Source organism: Malus sylvestris, chromosome 4 (assembly GCF_916048215.2).
Source record: "Malus sylvestris chromosome 4, drMalSylv7.2, whole genome shotgun sequence".
Taxonomy (NCBI): Eukaryota; Viridiplantae; Streptophyta; class Magnoliopsida; order Rosales; family Rosaceae; genus Malus; species Malus sylvestris.
In genome coordinates, this window is record NC_062263.1 from 5,552,056 (window position 1) to 5,561,061 (window position 9,006).

Consider the following 9,006-nt stretch of genomic DNA (forward strand, 5'->3'; position numbering starts at 1 on the left):
TAGTTATAATAACAGATTTGGGATCATTAGGGAGATCAAATCCTAGTCAAAAACAATTTTGTTTTGCCAGTGCTACAAGAACGAAGAAGTGATGCAAAAAATAAGTCTCCATTCCAAATTATCCAAGACTAATCACTACAAAAAAAAAGCCCTTTTGGGACAGTCAAAACGTGTCGCAAAAACAGCAAAAAGCGTCGCAACAAGCCTTTTACGACGAGCTTGCGACGGCCAATGACGCGTCGCAATACATAGGCGTCGTAAATGTTGGTCAATTATATGCGACGTTTTTAGCGCGTTGCAAATACTATTTGCTACGGGGTTTGCGACAGCAAGTAATGCGTCGCAAATAATTGGCACCAGGTATAAAAAAAAATATTAGGCGTCAAATGGGACGCCACAATCACATTATTGTTTCATGTGAAATGTTACTACATATTTCAAACTAAAATAAAATCCAAACTGATAAAATTCATAATTCACAAAATGAGAAACACTTAGATATCAAAGAATGTATTTCACTTACAGTAATGAAACATATATACATGATCAAAACGTTAATAGGTTCTATATTCCAACGTCAAGGTCCTCATGATAATACAAACCATGTAGAATTGTCTTCAAACTTATGCTTCCACCTCTCGTCCTAAACCTCCTCAAATATGTCCTTAAACCTGGGGCAGTCAAATAACTCAACATTTGTAATAATTTCCTTATAGAACTAAGTGATATAGAATTGATAGTTGAATGTTGAATAATTCTTCCAACAAAGGTAAATTTACCTGCCATCGTACTTCACTATTTCTTCATAATAGTGTTTTTGGTGCTTAAGTATAGTGGCCACTTCTTGGAAAGAGCCAACGACATTGACAAGTCGGCAAACTCTAGAATAGCCTACCAAAAAACCAAGGTTTTGTTAGTAAAGTTTATCGGCACATTTGCCTAAATGAACAAAAAGGTATGCAATGCCCACTGTGGTAACACAAACCTCATCAGCATTTATACACAGAAAGGGCCACACCACTTGAAATTGTAGACATCAAGTGCAACAGGGGAGACTCCTTCTGGGACTTAGCATTACAAACAGATAGATGCGAAGCAGAAAACCATATTCAAGGGGAAATTACTTCACCAGCACAATCATATGATCTAGAATGTTGAGATTAACTTACTAAAAACCATTTCAAGTTTTCATGGCCCTTTGACAACTGTATCAGGCTCGATACTGATCGCCAAAGGCATGCCTAGGAATACATATGGCTTTCTTCCAACCTGTAAATTGGACACGTATTGAGCACTTCCCACATCATTTTACTTACATTCAAGATTAGAAATGACTTCGAGCCATTACCAGGAACTATTCCAGGGATGTTTTTACATATAATAGGTTCATGAAAAAATAGCACTTGTAAAATAAAGCATTACATTTCAATTAGAGATTGTTCAAACAGTTGGGTAATCTTTCAGATGCTAACTTAAGTTGTAACTTATTAACATAAACGAGTAAATCACAACATTGACAACAAATGACATAAACATAGAATTTACAAATTACTTACTTTCTTGGACTGCTTATTTACATTTCTTTCTTCCTGCTTCGTATGATCCTTTTACTTTCTTGGACTGCTTATTTACATTTCTTTCTTCCTGCTTCGTATGATCCTTTATGGCCCCAAGAAAATAACCCACTTTCTTGCTTCTTCGCAAACCTTTCTCTGTATCGATGTCATCAAAATGCCTCACTTCATCTTCTACCTTTAAACTACACCCCATTCTCACTTTTCTTAGAGGCTCGCTTTCCATTTTCTCCTCCGCCTTGCTCTGATTTCTACTCATCATTCACCATTCCTTTCCAAACAGTTCTTCCCTTTTCCCCTACAAATCTCACCTTTTTCTGACCACCCCGTGCTTCTTCACAAAAGCACCGCCATTATCTCTGCATTCATCAATGCTTTCTTCCTCATCCTTCTCCAATTAATCCACCACCAAATTTCTGCTTCTCTTGCTGACCGAGTCACCAGTGCCAATAAAGAATAAATAAACAAAACCAAGCCAGCATACTTCTTTGACTAGCTCCAATTACAAAAAATCCTCCAACAATATAAGCAATTAGTGATGAAATTGAACATAGAAATGACAAAAAGAAACCCTAAACAATGGGAGAACTAATGGAGAATAGATAAGACTGGAATTTGCGGAAAAAAAATGACGAAACAACACCAAGAAAAAACAAATTAGAAGATAATTCCTCAAATAATATTACCGAATCAGAAGGGATGAGGTTGAATTCGAATTTCTAGCGGCAAAAAGAAAAAACTAAGAGATGACAAAAAATATTAGGGTTAGGGAAAGGGGAGATTTAAGAGAGGAACAAGAAACATAAATCCTTACCTGGTTCAATTGTGTCTCAGCATCAGTGGTTGTGGCAAGAGTGGCAAAGAAGGATCTATGCTTTGAAGAGAGGGAGATAGGCGGAGAACGAGAACGAGAGAGGCGGAGAACGAGAAGGAGATGAGAGCGTGCAGTTGTGTTTTTTTTTCTTCTACTTATTCACAACAGAGGTGTGTGCGACAGAACTTATTCCTGTCGCAAACAACAGAGCGCCAAAGTTTAGCGCGCATAAAATAATGAAATTTAATAGTTATTGCGACGGCTGCATCACGCGTCGTAAAAAAAGTGTCGCAATTACCATATTTTCTTGTAGTGAATATTCTAGAAGAGAGATTATTTTGGAACCAAGTACTAGAACAAGCATTAGTAAAAAATTGACCAAGAACATGGAAACTTCTCCAAACCTTAACAACAGAGGAGCAATCTCTAAAGACATGAATAATTGATTCAAAATCACCATCACATCTGCGGCATGAATGATCCGTAGCCAACCCCCTCTAACTCGTTGAGCATTGGTCAGTAATTTGTCCAACAACACAAGCCAAAAAAGGGCACTTAAGGAGGAAGATGCAACTACCAGATAAAGCTTCATCACCACTTGGTTTTCATATTAGCGCCTAGGTCCAATACATAGGCAAACTTCACATGAAAGTTACCATCATTAGTGGTCTCCATATACACTTGTCTAACGAGCCACTAATACTATCCACAGGAATATTAACAATTTTATCCACAATTATTTTAGGAAGGAAATAGAGCAAACGTTTTGTATCCCAAATCCCACCATAGCAAAAATCAGCCAATGAAGACGTAAGCATGGTTGACGACAGTCGTTGAAGAGAAAATTTTAGAAGAGGCCTACAATTTGACCAGTAAGTAGTCAGTCCAAAATTTAATATGCTCACCAGATCCGATACGCCAAACCAAAGCTTTTTTCAGCAACTAAGCACCATCAATGAGGCCTTTCCAAGTGACATTAGCGCCCTTCCACATAGCAGTATTTAACAAATGTTTATTCCGTACTGCTAGATATTTATCACTTAACTAATGCACCCAAAGTTCATCATCCTGTTGAATCACCCTCCAAGAATTCTTAGCAAGCAAGGCAGAGTTCATACTACGCATATTCTCGAGGCCTAATCCACCCACTAATTTAGGCGAACAAACTTGTTTCCAGTCCACTTTCTGAATCTTTTATAGCATACACCGCAAGAGAAGAAGTAACAACTTGAATCAAAGTAGTCTGCCTTACTAGTGAGAGTGTGTGAGCTTTCCAAGCAGCAAGTCTTTTTTGGGTCCGTTCTACCAAGTCCTTGCAAGTCGTCATCGTTTCTACTTCTCAAAACTTCAACTTTTCTTTGATTTTTCCAGCCGTTCGATTCTCTGAAGTCAATCGAGACCATCCAAATGATTGCCGGCCTAAGTTTACACATATTCTGGTAGGCAAAGAAGCAAAGCTCATCACTTTGCCTCCTTGTACCTAATGATTGCCGACTTGCAGTTCAGAGCAAGCAAGGTGGGAACTTTCTGAACAAATAAAGTTTGGGAGGGAGAGAGAGTGAGTGAGAAGGAAGAGAGAGAGGCGCGAGGCTTTAGCTTTTGAATAGAGAGAGCTTTGGCTTTTGAAAAGGAGAGAGGGAAGCTTGTCGAGAAATGGAGGGCAGCAGCAGTAGTAAGAGTGGCGTTGTGGTGGTGGCCAATGAGAGAGGGCCAAGTGGGGGGAATCCGAATCCAGAATCCGTTTACTTTGAAAGTGGGTCAAGTATTTACAGGCTTTGGCGTAGGCTGCGGTGTTGGTATCGGAGTTGGCCGCCCTATAAATCTAGGTACTCTCTCTCTCTCTCTCTCTCTCTCTCTCTCTCTCTCGAACAGCGTTCTCTCTCTAAATTTAATTTCATATGGAAGATGGACTTGGGGCGGCTCTTCAAACCCAAAAATGGTGAAATCCATCAGACACAAGTTGCTAAGAAACCATGTATTACTTCCCAATTTCTCTGCATTGCATTTGTTGATTGTTTTCAGAAGTTGGGTCTGTTTGGTTGCTGAGAAAATGTAGGAATTTCTGCAAAGTTGTCTTTATCAATGTGTAATCACAAGTTGTTTTGAAATCTTCCCCTGGAAATTGACTTCACTTTATTTTGCTCTACAAATTCATTTTTGAACTTGGTTGCATTCAAAAAAAGGAGTTATTCCATCATTGTTTAGCTACCAGGCTATTAGCATTTAGTATCTTGAAATATTGAAGCCGGTTTTTCGTTGTCATCCATTATAGTTGCTTCAGTTTCTAGTGGGATTAATCAATAATGATTGCTTTGTCATGAAAACAAGGGTGTTCTTAAATCTTAAGGAAGTTTTAGGTACTCTGCAGGGAAGTTGGTTTGGATTGGTGTTTATGTGGTCCTCTGATACTTATCTGGTAGTGACTAGTTATAAGACTGCTTTAATTGTTGCCTAAGTAACAATGGAATGGTAAAGTTGCGGATGCTGAACCGGTAGGGAGAGACAGGTGATTGTGTTTAGAGGAATAAGAGTCCGTGTCCATGATCTGCTGGAAATTTTATGTTGAGTTGTCTAATACTAGTCTTTTAAAACAAGATTCCCTTAGCCCTTAAAAAGGAAGCTGGCATATTTTAAGGTTGTCCTGGACTTGCTAACTCTTGTATGGTGTACCGATCAAAATACAAACTCCAGCACAAATGCGGATTATATCAAAATGTGCAACCAGAGTTGTATGAGAAAATTTAGTGCATTGTTCACATATATTTTTGTTTAGGTTTTATTCTATGAAGATTATGAATTCGCTGTTGGTGGATACCCGTAGATATCATTTATTTTCAAGCCTTCTTTAACATATAGTATTTCCTTAGAGTTAAAATTAGAAAAAACAAATAGGAGTAAGAAACAATTCAATTTTGCAAGCATGTCTTAATCCAAGTAATTCAGTATTTAACTATTTGATATCGGATGAATGTTTAAGTCACGCATGGTAGTTGTGCATCTTTTAATGTACAGATACTATTGACAATACTGCTACAATCAAATTTCTCTTGTATGGTTGTTATGCTTGTAGATATTAGTTAACGCGTATTGATTTAAACTATGTACCAGGTGCAATACCAGCACTGAATCAAGTCATGGGTGCTACAAGAGGTGCCACTGATGCATTATCTGGTGTTAGCAGGCATGTAAACAACACTGTAAGTCAAATATATTCCTCTTTTCTTTTTTCAGTTCTCTGAGTATCCCTGTCATTGCCATGAAAAGAGAAAGATCAAATGTGTCGTATACTTACAGACTTCCCCATTCTCTATCCCTGTTTCTCGTTTTCCAGTTGAGGAAGGTGGGAGCCAAGAGCATTGAAGCCGGCATTGGATGTGGAGTTGGTATTGGCCATGGTTTTGGAGTTGGTATGTCATGTCATGTGTTTCAATGATGTTCTGTAATATGTTCTGCTTCATGTTTTTCCATTGTCTGATGCACTATTATGGAGACTAATGTTTACACGTTCCTGGTGAAACCTATGGTTGTCAAGCAATTTGAGTTCATGTGTCGCCTAATTTCTAGCAGAAAATTTTGTAGGCTATGTGTTGCCTAATTTTGTAATGTAAACAAATCTGCTCTTCATGTTTTAGTAGTACACTTTCATGCGTGTTTTGGTTCGAAGGCTTTCACAGCAGCAGCCTTTCAAATCTACTTGTTCTTTTATGTGTACCATACATATTGAAAGTTTGTTAATTTAAAAATCATTAGTATTTATTTCAAATGTAGTTTTTGAACTGGCAGTAGTGAAATTAGAAAAGGAAAAAGAGTGAAAGAGTATGGCATGAAATTATATTTTTCTGGATAACAACGTTTGTTTTCAATAGCTGAATTATTGACTGCCGATTGCAGGCCTTGCTCCGATGCCAGGAGTGTTGCAGCAAATTCAATTTCGTTTTGTAGTAAGTATTAGTTTCTCTTGTCAGGTGTTGTTGCCTTTTACAGGCTACTGATGCATAGAACTCTGTATTCTCTAGCAAGGAATGACAAAGATGATGATGAAGTTTGGAATTTTTCCCAATTTACCCATTGGTCAAGGTGCCCTCCCAAGTCCTTTGCAAAGTGCCATGGGAACTTTAAATGACCTGAGCCAACATAAAATGGGAAGTAACACGCAGTTGTCAACAAAACTAACAGACTACGCATCTCAAGGCTTGCCTGGATGTGGACATAACGGTGCTGGTTCTCCAGTTGATACACCTTTTGGTAGTCGAATAGAAAATGTTCTCAGCAGTTTCCAGAATCCACTTCTGAAAGGAAAGGACAGTGAACAGAATGAAGGGGTATGTAACACATAGAACATGTTTATTCGTAAGTTTGCTTACTTAGAAGATTATTTATGATTTTACAATCATCAGAGGTTTAATGATACGTTTCTAACGACTTGTACTGCATACGTGCTAGTGTATGCAGTATAACAGTCTCTAGTTGGGTTTAGTTCTAACAATAATCCCTACGAGCTGTGGTTTCTGTGAAAGTTTTACTTAATGACGATGTAAGTGCTATTGTAATTACTTATCTGCCTAAGAGAATGTTCAAAAGTGTAGAACTGCATATATGCATTTGACGGACAGTTCAACTGAACTCTCCAACGACCTATGTTCCCATGATTCATTACTCTCTCTCTCTCTCATGTTGGTGGTTGAGTGGTAGTTTTCGCACCTGAGCTGATCCTTCGTGTTCTAATATTTATTGTGGTTATGTAATTCTTGATTTTACTTGTGTAGGCTGGACGCGTGAGGTCGGAGAATAAAATCCTTCAAATGGTAATGTCTAATATCGCTGTTTGTTACCGTTGCTTTTTATTTATTTATATAAATCAAAATGGCAAACTGAAATTGCCTATGCATCAGATATTGAAACACCAGCAAGTCATTGAAGAGCTCATGGAGGAGAACGAGAAGCTTCGCCAAGTACTAGTGGAAGACCTGAAAGTATCACCTAGCAAGCTGCAAGCAAGTTATTCAAGTAAAAACACATCTCCGTGTACAGATTGTTTCGAGTGCCGAAGAAAACAAAGGAGAAAGTAGATGAAGTATAAAGATTCTGTTAGATAGCTTTCAAGCGCAATGACAACAACGAAAGATATTAACCAACGCCCCTTTGACCGGAGTTTGATTGCTCTGCTTACATGGCCGGACGCCCTAAGGAGCATCATCTGGGATCAGTGGTTTACAATTTACAAGCTAATCAAAGAAACTATGCAAGTAGAATCCAAGTTGCCTTACAGAGAGAGGCATTACACATAGAAACCAGTTGAGGTGAGGTGCCCTGGTTAGTTTTAGACATAAGTTTAGACACAACTATTGGGCCATTGGATCACTATCAACGGATGAGATTGAATCTGACATGGCAAGTTTAATTTACATTTTAAATAACGAAACTTTGAAATAATAGATCAAACATGTCATGTTATTGAGAATACTTGGAAATGTTATTGAGAAGAAAGAATATTAACCAAACATCTCTGTTGTTCAAGGGTTTAATGAAAACAGGAAATCTAGGCTAAAGTGATTTCCCCATTTTTTAGGCTTCATTAAGGCAATATTGATGCATAAGGATCCGAGCTTATGATGGCCATAACTCATAAGGTTATGACACACACACACAAATATATATATATATATGGGGGATAGGATCAAGGGACAAACATTTTGACACTTCCTTGTAGTCTTTAGATTTTATAACATTCAACTGTCTATATTAAGAGTGATGCGGAGAGTTTTAAAATTAAATGACTTGGATGATGATGTGGATTATAACTAATAAAAAAACACTAATCTAAATTGAAAATTAATATCTAATAGGATAAAATTGAAAAAACCAATAATCAAACTTTGAACCTAGCATAAAAAAATCAAAAAATAAGAAAAACAAAAACATAAAAATACTGTAACCTCCATCTCCCTCCCTGCAATACCTTGGATGAATTCTCCTATTTCATTTTATAAAAAATGAACCCTAATAAATAACAAAAAAGGAATGAGCAAAAGATTGATTGCCAAGAAATAATTCAACAAAGCCATGAGTCATTAAAAAAGTTCTTGTTTTTTCCTTTTCTAAAGTGTGATTTATTTTCCTCTCTCATTTTTAATTACCTTCCATATTTTATGTTTTTTGAATTTTATTTTTATGTTTAATATTAGTTAAAATCCACTTAAGCATTCATGTTATTTAATGAATGAATATGTACCTTTGGGTGTTTTATAATCTAAAGGTTTAAAAGAAGTGTAAAAATATTTGTCAAAATGTTTGTCCCTTGATCCTATCCCAATATGGGACACTATATATACATATATATATATATGGGATACTTTGGATGCAGTCCCTAGCTATCAATATTCTTTGATTGAAACCTTGTTAGTTTTTAGTTTTTGATTGAGGTCCCTAACATTAATGTAATAATGTAAGTTACTATATTTTTTAAATTAAAAATTAAAAATTGAAATTTGTAATTGTTTATATTAATGAGATTTTAAATAAAACCCATAATTTATGGGATTAAAAATAATAAAATATAAATTATACTCTCTATTATATTGTGTGTGTGTGTGTATACATATATATATATATATATAT

At 36.6% G+C, this 9,006-nt stretch overlaps 1 long non-coding RNA gene and 1 pseudogene across 3 annotated transcripts; one reads left to right on the top strand and one right to left on the bottom strand.

Moving 5' to 3' along the window:
- Positions 1-363: 363 nt before the first annotated feature.
- On the bottom strand, positions 364-2,654 carry LOC126619381 (uncharacterized). Of its 3 annotated transcripts, none has more exons than XR_007622038.1 (4): positions 1,612-2,654; positions 986-1,269; positions 780-891; positions 364-671 (listed from the first exon to the last, which is right to left on the bottom strand). It is a non-coding gene; the product is annotated as an uncharacterized LOC126619381 (long non-coding RNA). The 3 variants fall into 3 exon arrangements; XR_007622036.1 differs by having other exon boundaries at positions 780-881; positions 1,612-2,653; XR_007622037.1 differs by lacking the exon at positions 986-1,269 and having other exon boundaries at positions 780-881; positions 1,612-2,638.
- Positions 2,655-3,360: 706 nt separating this feature from the next.
- On the top strand, positions 3,361-7,889 carry LOC126619380 (uncharacterized; annotated as a pseudogene).
- The last annotated feature ends 1,117 nt before the right edge of the window (positions 7,890-9,006 follow it).